Raw genomic sequence first — 14,625 nt, forward strand, 5'->3', positions numbered from 1 at the left:
TTTCATAATTTTATGTAAATACATACAAGTATGAGAGTCTAGCAAAAGCTAGCTATAATGACTTTGGAGATGCACAGAGTGGTGGGTTATGGTCAATGGGAAAGGGTGGGATTACTTTGGACTATAGTTACCAGATTCAACTTGACAAATTAATCAGTGAGGCAAAGAGTCAAGAGTTTGACTTGGCTTGGAAAAAACTTGACAAGTACAAAATATAAATAAATACACATTGTTTGATGAAAAAATGAAATTTTCATTGATATTGAATAAATCTGTGACCATATGATGCAGAAGAATATGTCCAAAATTTAATGTATACAATGTTGCCACACAATCTAGCAGTTGTCCTAGGAGGGGAACCTAAGGGACAACTACTAGACCAAATGACAACAATGGGACAAAGACCCACTGCCACCTCAGTCAATGTCCCCTACTCTTTACGACTTTCACCGATGGGAGGAGTCTCGATATGGAGGAAATCAATTGTAATGATGGGATCAATGAAAAGGTATGAAGTGATTCCTAAGGCCCATTCAGGGAGAGACTCAATTAGGGCCCAATGCTCTAAGAGAAGCTAATGGCTCTCCAAGAAAGACCTAGGAGGAAGATCTAGACCTAGGGTTAGAGATGTCCAATGATGATGAGTGTGGCTAAGGTCAGGACTTCCAATGTGATATAGGACCTCTGTAGAAGCTTTGCAAGGTGATTTGTCCCTTGAAAAGGGCTTTCACTTCACCAGAGAGACCTAGAAAGGGCCTAAGCAAGACCTAGGGTTTATGAGTAATCATGGGAGGAGTTCCTCCAATGTGCTCACTAGGTTAAGATAGGATAGGGAAAGGGTCAAGAATGGTCAATTCTTTTAAATACTATGTGCAAATGACCCTCAAGAAGGCCAACCAATCTAAGGCGTTCAATATAGGCTTTCAAAGTCATAGCTAGGGCACAATTTTTTTGAAAACTAGCCGTGAGAATTCCACCAAATTTTGAGAATCCCTAGAGGAGACACTAGCACAGGGTCTTGTCCAGATGGATTTGAAAAATACCCCTCTAAGGAATTTAGCAGGGTGCCCTAACCAAGATGTCTAGGGAAAGGGGCCGAAAATTTTGAAGGAGAGAAAAGAGAAGGAAGAGAAGGGTGGTGACCACCAGTTTACTTGGACCAGTGCCTAGTTCTTGGGCTATGGAGTCTCTGATGATTAAAGATTTTCCAAATTCGTCTTCAAGGAGGTCAAGGTGTGATGCCCTATCAACGACTCTTTAACAATTACTTACTCAATATCTATGGATTTTCATGGAAGAAGAACAAAATCCCATCCATAAGGAACATTTATCTATTGTCATTCAATGAGTAACATTTGCAATTTACAACCAAAAAATTCCTTTCAATGATTTCCAATAAATTAGGGCACAAAAGAATTAACTAGTTGAAATAATTCCACGCATTGGAAATTATACAAGAGAAATTCTTCAACAAATAGCACTTACAAGATGACGAGATATATCTAACCATAGAAAAACAAGTAGCTCCAAGAAAGATCGAAATTTCAGCCTCCAAAGATATCAAAATGCATCATAGAAGTCTCCAATAACATCCAAGAAAAAGTGCGAAGTCTTTTTACAAGAGAGATCCAAGTGATGATGATGATCTCTCACAATGAGAGTCATCTCTATTTATATGATCCTTTTCCTAATTCGAATTAGCCTAATAGCCCCTACAATTATAAAATAATGTGCAAATAACAAGTCTTTGGTGACAAGCCCACCAAGTAGCTCATAAAGTGATGAAGAAGCCATCCATAAGTGAGCCAAAATGATAAAATCACAGTGTAAAAGGGTCGTTGGAAGGTTGAGTTGAGTCCTCAAGGTGCCATAATGAAGGAGAGGGCTCCATGAATGATGGGCAAGGGGTTGGCCCCTTAATCTCTGAGTAAATGATCATGTGGTGCCCTAAAGTGGCTTTGGGGCACAAGTAATGGTCTCATGGGTCTCCTGATGAAAAATAAGCCTATAGACTTCTCCAAATGAAGGCACGAAAGATGGTGCTTACCCTCCAATCAACTGCGAAACCTTGTATACACTGCTAAGCCATTTGGGGGCACTACTGGTCCAAGTGCATCATCTCGCATATAATGTGAGGCAATGAACAAGTTGTTGAAGGTGCTGAGAGTGCCTATAAGATGAGATAATGCCATATCACATGGATGGAATCCCATGGTCCTCAAGTCTCAACACATCCCCTACAAGTGTCAATATGAGCCTCTGGTGGGCTTGGGTGCCAGTTAAGTTGCCCAACCCATGATGAAACCACCTGCCAATTACGCATAAGATCCAATGCATCTCCTCACCATTAAGTACAATAATTCATTAGTGCATCTAAGTGAACTAAGCTTGTCAATCGAGGGCACAAATGAGACTTCATAATGGGTTTACGTTCCAAATTCGTGGCTTTGAGCATGTAATGGTGTTACCTCACTAGGTAGGAGTGGCTAATAAACAACCCTATGAGGTGTTCTCAACCCATAAAGGGAAAGATAGGTCCAAGGTACGTCCTTCAAGTGGTAGGGGTCATGTGAATAATGATGAGGTGGATTGGGACACAGGGTTCTCATGGCCAAATGCCATGGGATCAAGGGTAGTAATGATGAAGGATGCTCATATATTTGGGTGTATGAATGTAGGAGGGAGCAATCGTGGTACATGAGTTACCTTGACCTTTGTTTTTCCACCTTTCTTCATTCGCCTTTTGCCTTTTATTGATTTTTCTTATATTTTACTACTCGGGGCTCCAGTGGATGAGAGCATGTTGTGTGTCATATAACTAGTGATTACCCCCTTAAGGTGGGGCAGTTCATTGCCCACCACGGGTTGAGACATGCATGTGTTCCTTAATGATGCAGGGGTCTTAGGAACTTGGGTGATGGCCATAATGATAAGAGGTGGAGCTCATGTTTAGGTTTTGCAACACACTATTTTTATTATCTCAGCCACCTTTTGCATTTTGTGGTATTATTTCCTTTTGTATGTGGCCTTGATATGCTTTTATCTTTTTCTTAGTTGCATCAACCTCCGAGGCATCGTTCCAAGCCCGACCCAGACATGTGGACAAGGGGAGGGGAGTACGAGAGCCTTGTGGACCTAGTGGTCATGTGGACCCAAAGGGGGGAATATGATGAAATAGGGCATGTAATTTGCAGAGAGGAGCTTAAAATATGAAACAGGAAAACGAGACCGTGTTACCAAAATCGGGGTTTCCCAAGTAGTGCCCATTCGGAAGCTATAATACATTAGGGGAGATCCCACGAGACTAGGGTTGAGGATTAACCCCCTGTTTAAGGTAAGGGAACGAGACTAAAGTTAAAATCCTTCCTCCTTCCACGTCACTCAATAATGCATACCCAAGTGTGGCCAAAAAAAAACAAGCATAAGCACCCGATTGCATTGAAAGACATACCTTGAGGATTGGATGGCACACCTTCAAACATACATGCTCGACAGATGGGCGAGGGGACATATGATTGGCTGAGGGAGCGGAGATCAACTGGCACAACATCGACTACATTGGTGGTTGCTTGGGGCTGCTGGTTGCCAACTGAATACACATCTAGGAGAAAAATTCTCCTATGGGGTCACCCAGTAGTGGTGGGTAACATAGAATATCTCATATATTAGAGGAGTGCAATGCGCAAAATTGATTAAAAAATGGGAAGATTTGCTTGTTGCGATATCAATGGATATAATGGGAAAATACAAGGTCATTAAAGTGCTCTTGTGCTAACAGGTTGGAACTTTATAATGAATTTGCTCAAACATTCCTTTTGCACTTGCTATTGGAAACACTGCAAGTCCGACTTAAGATTCAAATGAAAAAATGTGAATATTTTTTCCATAAAAGCCCTAGCAAGTTCAATGATATAATTGCTAAATTTTTTCCATCAAAGCCCTAGAAAGTGGCAAGGGGTAAGAATACGGACATAAGATGATAAAAAAGTTAAAAGATTTAATAAAAAATAAATGAAATAAAAATTTCAAAGAATTGATCAAAGAGGATCTGGAAACATTTTTTTCCTTCTTGAATAGGATTGAAAAAAATAAACAATTTTGATGGGGTTTTGCGATTTTTCTTTTCTTTCTTTTCTTTTGAGCTAAATAATTCTATTTAGCGTTTAAAGTAATACAAAATATATGGTTTTGGTCTGCCAAACTCTTAATCATCCAAACAAGATGTTCAAAAGTTAAACCAAAAAATACCTAGGTTTGGTCCAACGACCAACACTATCCAATCAAATAGCTAATACATGTTGATAAACGATAACCCAAGAGAGTAAACCAGAGAAACAAAAGCAACTCATGAGGACTAGGATGAGTTGGAGGTCTCCACCTCCATTGGCTCTTTGCCACGACCAAGAGAGCTTTAGCATTCCAAGGTTTGGTGGAAGACCCATATGTACTTGAACCCTCTGCATGTATTGATCCTGGTCTTCATATAGAGTTGGCGCTCATCATGTTGATTTTGTAGCTTCGAAAGGTCTTCTGCATAGGCTTGTGTCCAACATGTAGGAGTCCTCTTTAGGTGTTTGTTTGAGAGGGGCAACTAATATGATCTCCTTCCTAACTTTTAACTCAGGAAAAAGTACATTGATTAATTATTAGTTAATGTTGAATTTGGGCTAATGTTTTTCTAAGGATAATCAAGCAACAATTTTGTAAAACATTTGTAGGTGTATTAAGCATCTTGACTTGGCATAATAAGAGTACCACTCTTGAAGACTTTGGAAGAGGTTCTTGAAGGAAACATCAAGCATCTTAGGACCAGATTGAAGCTAGCCTACAAAGGATCTTGAAAACATTGTCATTTGGATGAAAGTCTATGATAAAGCCAACTTAAAATTTCAAAAGAAGATAATGTCTAGATCTATGCTAGATTAAGAGGGAGCTTCTTCTATTTCACAAAAGATAAGTACTCTATTGCCTTTCCCTCATTATATTGTTATTGATTCCATGTCTAACTTTATTTTATTATTTAATTATATCTTTTCTAAACATCAATCATCTTAGGACCAAATTGAAGCTAGCCTACAAAGGATCTTGAAAACATTGTCATTTGGATGAAAGTCTATGATAAAGCCAACCTAGAATTTCAAAAGAAGATGATGTCTAGATCTAAGCTAGATCAAGAGGGAGCTTCTTCTATTTCACAAAAGATAAGTACTCTATTTCCTTTCCCTCATTATATTGTTATTGATTCCATGTCTAACTTTATTTTATTATTTAATTATATCTTTTCTTTTTATGATCTCCTTGAAAGAGGATTGCAGGTATATTCTAAAGATTATCCGTCAAATACGAAGTCAAGAGTTTGTAGCTAGATTCAGAGGGAGCCTCGAAGGGAGATTTAAATTTAGGAAGAACTTTAAATGTAAAAGAAGATTTGATTCAAAGGGAGTAGTTCAATCTTAAAGTAAACATAAAATAAAATAAAATAAAAATAAAAAAATCAAAATGGAGGTACGATCATAATGCATGGTCTTTGCATGTGAGGTATGTTAGGGTTTTGCAGTTTCTTTATGACAGGTCTAAAAGACAATGAAAATGTTAGGGTTTGAAAATGGCATATTTTGCTTGATTAGAATCTAGGGTTTGTAGACTTTACATTTTTGAAGGTTTTTGGTATCTAGGGTTCATAAAACCTAGATGGGACTTGAATTAGAAAAACCCTAGAATAGTGAAATCTATAACCCTTATTATTTGTTTCCTCTTGAAGCCATAGCTCTTGATTTCTAGTGTTTGCAGATAGAATCTAGGGTATGTGATAAAACCCCTAATAAGGATTAGGTCTTGAGATATCTAAGGTTTGTAACCAAAACCCTCGATGCACACTTTTGAAGTCATAATCGTTGAAGAAAGTGTAACTAGGTTCGGTCTTCATAAATGTAATTTTGATTTTTGTACAAGAAAAGAAATATTATTTTTGTTATATATATCAATGAGTTTCTTGCTCATTGAAATAGGTCTAGCACATGTCAAAGTGCTATAGGAAAAGTCAAAGAGTCAAAAGAAATGTTGAAGACCCTTAAGGGCATGTAACACCAGGTATATTTATGTATTAAAGCCAAAAATATCCCTCCAAAAAAAGTCACAAGTCCTCTCCATGCAACGACATCACCAAAGCAGCTAATCTTAAGAAGAAAAGACAAGTCGGCCTAAAGAAGGGACATACCTCTGTATATAGAGGTTGTCCATTCTAATGACAAGACACAATCCTCTGAAATCAGCGAGAAGGAAGACGAGTTAAGGGTGAAGGGGAAGCGAAGAAAAGAAGCCTCTAGTGCAGCAAAGAAAGAGGAAGAAACACTGAGCCTTGGAAGTCTGTTCTAAGGGTGAATTACAGTCACACGTGCGAGAAAAGGAGGGCTATCTGTGGTCATTACAACAACACCATCACAACCACATATCTCTCATTGTTTGGGCTATCAAAGTAGGCCTATAAGCGAAGAAGAAACTCACTCAAGTGAGGAAGAAAGTAAGACTCTAGCATAAGAATCTTGAAGGAATCCTCCCACAAGTGCGAGAAACTAGGGTTGCACTATAGTTATAACAAGTCTGCAGCTACACATCAAGAAGGAGCTGAGTTGGACAAAAGAAGGAGGTATCCTTATAGGTGAAAGGAGGAGGTATCCTTATAGATAAGTATCTCTTCTAGAGCTAGCATAACAAGGACTATCACCAGTTGCCGGAAGAACGAAGTGCCGAAAGGAGGACGAAGTGCCGGAGGAACGAAGGACTTGACTTGTGCTTGGAGGATATTCTTGTCAAGGGTCTAGGGTTTGGCATTGATGAATAGAAGCTTCAATAAGAGAAACTTACGCAAGGGTTTTCCACTCTAAGAGAGAGAGGTTTTGCCCTGGCAGAGAGCCAATATCTTGTTTTCTTGTTTCTTATGTTTTGGTAGCAGTTTGATGAAGTAAACACACATACACTAATAATAAGAGAAGAAGATCAAGCTAACAAGAAAATTGAAAAAATGCTTCACAAATTGTTATCAAGTCTAGAAGAATCCTACTATATCTAACTGCACTAGATTCTTCAACATGGTATCGGAGCTAAGGTGACACATCAAGGAAGGACATCTCAAGAACATCTACAAGATTGAAGCCTCAAGCCAAGAAGTCTCAAATACATCAAGGACAAGAAGGTCTACAAAGACGTCATGATGAAAAGCCATCCAACAAAGCACCATTTGATGTCGAAGACAATATCAGGATGAAGTCATGGAGGGCTACTAGATCGAAGTATGGGAACAAACAAGTACAACTAAGCATCCCTATGATAAATATTTAGAAGTATAGTCAAATGATAAAGGAGTAGCCAGATGACAAAAGATCTTGACATACACCAAGAAGGCCACTTTCCACGACGGAAGAAATGACATGACAAACTAGGAAGGAAAGTGATCGATGGCCGATGCCCTACAAAAAGAAGAAGTTCAAACAAAGACTTCATGACATCAAAGAAAGAAAGAGATCCAACAGCTGAAGGACCCATGAAGAAGAAGTTGCTGATGTATGGACAAGTCCCTAGCTAAGAGGGAGTTTCTAACAAGTTCTTAATCACAAAGGAGCTTGGTCAAGTTCATGGTCAAAGGAAACTGGGGCATATCTTCCTCAAATAAAAGGAAGAGATAGACACAACATTCTTGTCTTGACTTTGAAGAAAGAATGGAGGATTGGGTATTCATTTGGCATCCAATGCTCTTTGAAGATGTGTAGGGCATCCAAGATAAGAGTAGGCAAGAGGAACAATATTCTTTGAGGGTTGGGAACCCAAGATAAGAATAGTCCTAGAAGGTCATACTCAGTGAACTGTTGAAGTTTCTAAGTTTACTTAGTTTAGAAACCCTTCATGCACTTTTTCTCATTTATTTCTACCTATTTGTTATTTTACTTTAACAAGTTATTTACAAAGTAAATACTGAAAATAAACACTAGTGCATGCTCAACATATTACAGATCAACAACTAAAAGAAACAAGAACAAAGAAACCACATGACACCATTATTTTTGGACCAATGTCCCCAGAAAAACCCAATGCGGGAAAACCGGTGCAGCTATTTGAGGGTTTTCTTATTAAGCAATATCAGAGTATAATCTGGGTGCCGAAACTGGCTTACCCAACAGAGAATTTCCTTAGCAGCTATACCTCATAGTTTGAGAGAAATCTCCTGGCTAAAACCCGGGAAAATCCTTCCGGTAGCTCCTCAGCACAAAATTGCTTTGCAACCCCAGCGTTTGCCCAATTTGGACTGCGTCATTCCCTCTCTGTCTCACACTGGCCCTATGTCAGCTTTTCTTGTCCTGTGTCAGCCCCAGGAGCCCCTGCGTCAGCTGCGCTGGCCTCTCTGGTGCTCTGCGCAGCACTTGGCTGCCTCTGCGTGAGCCCTTGCTGGCTCTGCGTCACTCTCCTTGGCTATTGCGTTGCTCTCCCGGCACAATCTCTGCCTTCTCTGTTTCTCTGTACTCAATGCCCCTCAGCTGCTCTCCTGATCACTGATTCTATCTCTCTTAGCAAACCCCGCTCTAGAGAATAGAATGACTGATCACTCTGGTGTGCTCTCCAAGTGACCCTCAAGCCTCCTCTTATACTTTTCCTGTTGACATCTCAACAGCCGAGATTAAATCCCTAATCAACGGCTAAGATTAGATCTGGCTTGATCCATGTCTTTTGGACCATTCTAACATAGATTCATATTAATACACATTAATATTTTATTTTCCCTAAGTTTAGACTTAGGGACTCCATTAAAAATATTAATTATTTTAATATCTCCTAATTTGTTTAGAATCTGCCCAAACCCTTTTTGGGTATTGGAGATCTCATGTGCCCTAAACTCTCCACCAAATTTCGTGGCTAAAGCACATCCGATGCTACCCCAAATCAACATGAATAGCTGGGTGGGTATGTACCTTGAGAGACAAGGATTAACGTGTCTATATATCATTGGTCTTGCCAACATTGTGCTCTGATCTTATGAGAGAGATTTTAGTCAATGCCTTGCTATAAACAATGTTGGTTACTATGATGTTATAACAGATGGATTGCCAATCCGGTTTCGCTTATGTGAATTCTTCAAGATTGAAAAATAGCCAAACACCTTGTAATGATTTATGAATACCCCCCTAGTTAAGAGGGAGTGTTGAAGAAAGTGTAACTAGGTTCGGTCTTCATAAATGTAATTATGATATTTATACAAGAAAAGAAATATTATTTTTGTTATTTATACCAATGAGTTTCTTGCTCATTAAAATAGGTCTAGCCCATGCCAAAGTGCTATAGGAAAGTCAAAGATTCAAAAGAAATGTTGAAGACCCTTAAGGGCATGTTACACCATGTATATTTATGTATTAGAGTCAAACATATCCCTCCAAGTAAAGTCACAAGGCCTCTCCATGCAATGAAATCACCAAAGAAGCTAATCCGAAGAAGAAAAGACAAGTCCGGCCTAAAGTCTCCAAGTCGGCCGAAAGAAGGGACAAACCTCTACATATAGACGCTGTCCACTCCTCTAATGACAAGACACAATCCTCTGAAATCAACGAGAAGGAAGACAAGTTAAGGGTGAAGGGAAAGCGAAGAAAAGAAGCCTCTAGTGCAGCGAAGAAAGAGGAAGAAACACCGAGCCTTGGAAGTCTGTTCTAAGGGTGAACTACAGTCACACGTGCAAGAAAAGGAGGGCTATTTGCGGTCATTACAACAACACTATCACAGTCACATATCTCTCATTGTTTGGGCTATCAAAGTAGGCCTATAAGGCCTCTCTCTCAAGCGAAGAAGAAGCTCACTCAAGCAAGGAAGAAAGGAAGACTCTAGCATAAGAATCTTGAAGGAATCCTCCCACATGTGCGAGAAACTAGGGCTGCACTATAGTCATAACAAGTCTGCAACTACACATCAAGAAGGAGCTCAGTTGGACAAGAGGAGGTATCCTTATAGGTGAAAGACTTCACTGAGGATCAAAGATACGTATCTCTTCTAGAACTAGGATAGCAAGGACTATCACCAGTTGTCGAAAGAATGAAGTGCCGGAAGAAGGAAGGACTTGATTTGTGCTTGAAGGATATTCTTTTCAAGGGTCTAGGGTTTGACATTGATGAATAGAAGCTTTAATAAGAGAAACTTACGAAAGGGTTTTCCTCTCTAAGAGAGAGAGGTTTTTCCGTGGTAGAGAGCCAATATCTCGTGTTCTTGTTTCTTATGTTTTGGTAGCAGTTTGATGAAGTAAACACACATACACTAATAATAAGAGAAGAAGATCAAGCTAACAAGAAAATTGAAAAAGTGCTTCACAAATTGTTATCAAGTCTAGAAGAATCCTATTATATCTAATTGCCCTAGATTCTTCAACAATAATAACCCTAGGTTGACTGAATTAACATCATGCTCTTGTATGTGTATATTTTGCTTGGTTGTATTTGTCGATGAAAATTGTAGGTACATTAAGATGTTTTTCAAAATTGTGAAAACTAGATGAACAAAACTCAAATCTCATGCTTGATGATGACCTCGTAATATTGATGAGCATGATGGAAAGAGGGAGCTGTAGAAACCCTGATGATATTGAAGATTCCATATTCCTGAGATACTTTGATGATTAAAAGAGAAACTTATTTTTGACAGGTATAAGAAGCAATCTCAAGATGACTAGATGAAAACATAGAGATCACTCTCTCACTTAATTACATGGCATATAGTAATGTTGATCAACATCAAGTATAGTCTTGAAATAAAAAGTGTAACTTGGTAATTAAGTTCAATCCTTGGGCACTCTGATGCATGAAGGTGGACCGTGAAGATATTGATTATTTTATAAGGTGGTCATCATGATGAGGAATATGTGATGAATGTTGAGGCAAGCTCAACATATTTGGCAAACTATGAAGACAAGATGTGTTCATCCTGGGATTAAAAGGTAGTAGTGCGAGAAGATAACCTGAAGGTGAAGTTCGTACAACAAGAAGGAATCACTTTCATAAGGAAGCTATGATTAGTTTGAAGTTAAAGATCAATGTAATGCAAACTATGATGTTAAGTTATGGTATGTTCTATGCTTATAACAATTTACTTCTTTTTCTTATTATATTGCACAGATCAGCAATCACATGTACATAAATTAAAGTGCAGATAGAACATTAAACGATCGATAGAAAACAAGCCAAGACAAGAGACACAAGATGTGGCGGCTAGCCAGGGACAAACCCCACAATGTGTGGGGAAACCCTTTGATCAAATCTTCTTTTATCTTCAATAATTCAGCAGAGAGAAATAGTACAATAAATCTGATTCATATCAGCAGTAGCAAACCCTAGATCAATAACATCAGCATTAGCGGCTTCATTATCAAACTAGGGCAGACGATATCTCACAAACCGACTGTCGGATCGGCTTGATTCCACCATCAAAAGTTGCGGCTTCCAGAGGAGGTCTAGATGAACCTACAACGCAATTCAGATGAGGAGATCTTCTAGTCCACGGAGGTCAACCTTTACTTCTGTAGTTACAGCGTCAGTTTCAGCAGTCTCCGACTTCAAACTAGGGCAGTTGATATCTTGCAAACCGTTCGTCGAATTGACTTCATTCCACCACCAAAAGTTGCGGCTTTCAGAGGAGATCCAGATGGACCTACGACGTAGTTCTAAAGAGTAGATTTGATGGTCAACGCTGGTCAAACTTTGGATCTGCAGTTGCAGCTTCAGGTTCAACAGCTTCCGGCTAAACATGTGTGAGAGAGAGACCCTTTTCTGCGCAGTAGAGAAGAGACTCATTTCTGCGCAGTAGAGAGAGAGAGATGTGATGAGATGAGTGAGTCCAAATGAGGAAAAATCCTCTTATATTTATACACAACGTTGGTGCTTGAATGGATGCGACTTTTGGGCTTCTGAGCCTACATGAGTTGTAGGTCGGTTTGATAATAATTCCATAATCAAAATAAATTCATATCTCCATGAATACTTATCGGAATCGGATGATCTTTATATCAATCCTACACCTCTCGACAAGAGAAATCTAATAAAAATATTATCAGCCATGAATAAGATGACCCACATGAATTTTATCCCTAGTTGCCAATTTTAACACTCCCTCTCAACTAGGGAGAACATCTGTAATCTATCTATCGGTCGTTACTATTCATCCATCAAATGCACTGCCTTGTACAACCTGTCCCCTGCCCTGCTATGCTCTATTCTGCCTGTTTTGCTTTGTCTTGTTCTGCCCTGTACTGATCTGTATTTTTTTGCTCTGTTCTGCTCTGCTCTTGCTTTGTTCTGTTCTGCTCTGCTTTTGTCCGAATTATGAAGAAGAAGAAGTGATCGAGGATGTATCATACTGACTCAAAGTCAGTCTCATAGTATGTACCACTGGTCCCAGACCAGTCTCGGCCGACCCGAAGTCAGCTTCATATAAGTACCACTCCTACCATTGGTCCCAGACTAGTATCATCCTCCACTGACTCAAAGTCAGTCTCAGAGTGCATACCACTGGTCCCAGACCAGTCTTAGCCGACCCAAGGTCAGCTTCATAGTAAGTACCACTCCTACCGCTGGTCCCAGAGCAATATCATTCTCCACTGACTCAAAGTCAGTCTCAGAGTGCGTACCACTGGTCCCAGTCTCAGCCGACCCGAAGTCAGCTTCATAGTAAGTACCACTCCTACCACTGGTCCCAGACCAGTATTGCAGTCTCAGAGAGTGTACCACTGGTCCCGGACCAGTCTCAACCGACCCGAAGTCAGCGTCATAGTATGTACCACTCTCACTGGTCCCAGACCAGTACTGCACTGACACGAAGTCAGTCTTAGAGTATGTACCACTGGTCCCAGACCAGTCTCAACCGACCCGAAGTTAGCGTCATAGTATGGTACAACTCCTACCACTGGTCCCAGACCAGTATCATTGATCCCAAATCAATGGAGGTCATCCTAGCGTAGGGAGTACGGTAGATACAACGATGCGTCCATCGGTACTACTATGGTCCCTAACTTCATTTCCCTGCTCATTGATCAGATGAGAGGTACTTCCCATGAGTCCGAGATTGCATGGGTAGGATGCCTCGACAGGAGAACTAATCAATCCTGTCCTCACAGGAGAACACATCAATCCTGCTACAATTGCCATGGAGAACACATCAATCCAGACTGCCATGGAGAACACATCAATCCAAGCCTCACAAGAGAACACATCGATCCTTCTACAATGTCGCCACGAGGTGTACATGTATACCACTAGGGGATAGTGAATCATCCTGTGGTCATATGTTGCTCCAAGAAGCACCCCGCACCCCCCTGGAGCTCCCAGAGCTCAATGCATCATACATGACCCTCATCGGAGGGTCTTTGAACAACTCCAAGTTGTTCTCGAAAAGTCAGAAATTTTACTTTCCCAAGGGGTTTTGTCAGAATGTCGGCGACCTGTTCATCTGTACCGATATGTTGGAGCCTTATAGCTCCCCGCTGCACCATATCTCGAATATAATGGTATTTGATATCGATATGCTTGGAGCGATCATGAAATACGGGATTCTCTGACAAACGAATCCCACTCTGGTTGTCACAAAGGATCACGGTGGTATCCAATGTAAATCCAAACAGCTCATTGAAGAGCTTTCGCAACCAAACTGCCTCACAGGAAGCCATGCTGGTAGCAATATACTCTGCTTCGGCGGTGCTCAAAGCCATCGACTTCTGCTTCCTGCTCATCCAGGATATCGAAGCAGATCCCAAGGAGAAACAACACCCGGAAGTGCTCTTACGGTCCTCCACATTGCCTGCCCAGTCAGCATCTGTGTATCCAAATAGTCTCACATCTCTGGCAGTGTATCTTAACCCATAAGTGATAGTGCCACGAAGATATCTCAGCAAATTCTTGGCACCAATCCAATGTATGTGGTGGGGTTCAACCATATGTTGACTCAACGTGTTGACTGCAAAGCATATATCTGGATGGGAGTTCACTAAGAACATTAATGCTCCAACGAGTTGCCAATACTCGGTAGCATTTCGTAAAACAGGTCCAGCAGCACTACCGCTTAACTTCTTGAAGTCAAGCTCCATCGGGGTAGTTACAGGCTTGCAGTCCACCATACCAAATCTTTCCAATATCTTCACCACATATTTTCCTTGAGATAGGAAAGTTTCTCCTGGCTTCTGCCACACTTCAAGTCCTAGGAAATAGTGCATCAGTCCTAGGTCCTTCATTTCAAATTCAGAAGCCAACTCCCTCTTACATTTGAGAATGAGAGGGTCTGCACCTGTTAGAAAGAGGTCATCCACATACAACACTAGTATGAGAGGTTTATCATCTTCAACCTTAAAGTAAAGGTTAGGATCAGTTTCACTCCTAGTGAATCCTAGCTTCATCAAGTAGCTGTCGATCCTCTCATACCATGCTCGGGGTGCTTGCTTCAGCGCATAGAGAGCCTTCTTCAACCTGCATACATGAGATTTTCGATCATAAATTTCAAATCCTTCGGATTGCTCCATGTAGACCTCTTCTTTGATTGAGACGTGTAAGAACGCAGTCTTGACATCCATCTGATGTAGGTTCCATCCTTGTGAAGCGGCAAGGGCTATGATCG

General features: G+C 40.3%; 1 protein-coding gene across 2 annotated transcripts in view; it reads left to right on the forward strand.

The window, feature by feature from the left end:
* The window catches only part of LOC149138556 (splicing factor SF3a60 homolog), a 145,573-nt gene that overhangs the window by 60,528 nt on the left and 70,420 nt on the right, over window positions 1–14,625 (forward strand). The window lies entirely within an intron of this gene.

This window comes from Pinus tabuliformis, chromosome X, assembly GCF_031772625.1.
Source record: "Pinus tabuliformis cultivar Carrire ecotype Pingquan chromosome X, CPIR1, whole genome shotgun sequence".
In the NCBI taxonomy this organism is placed as follows: domain Eukaryota; kingdom Viridiplantae; phylum Streptophyta; class Pinopsida; order Pinales; family Pinaceae; genus Pinus; species Pinus tabuliformis.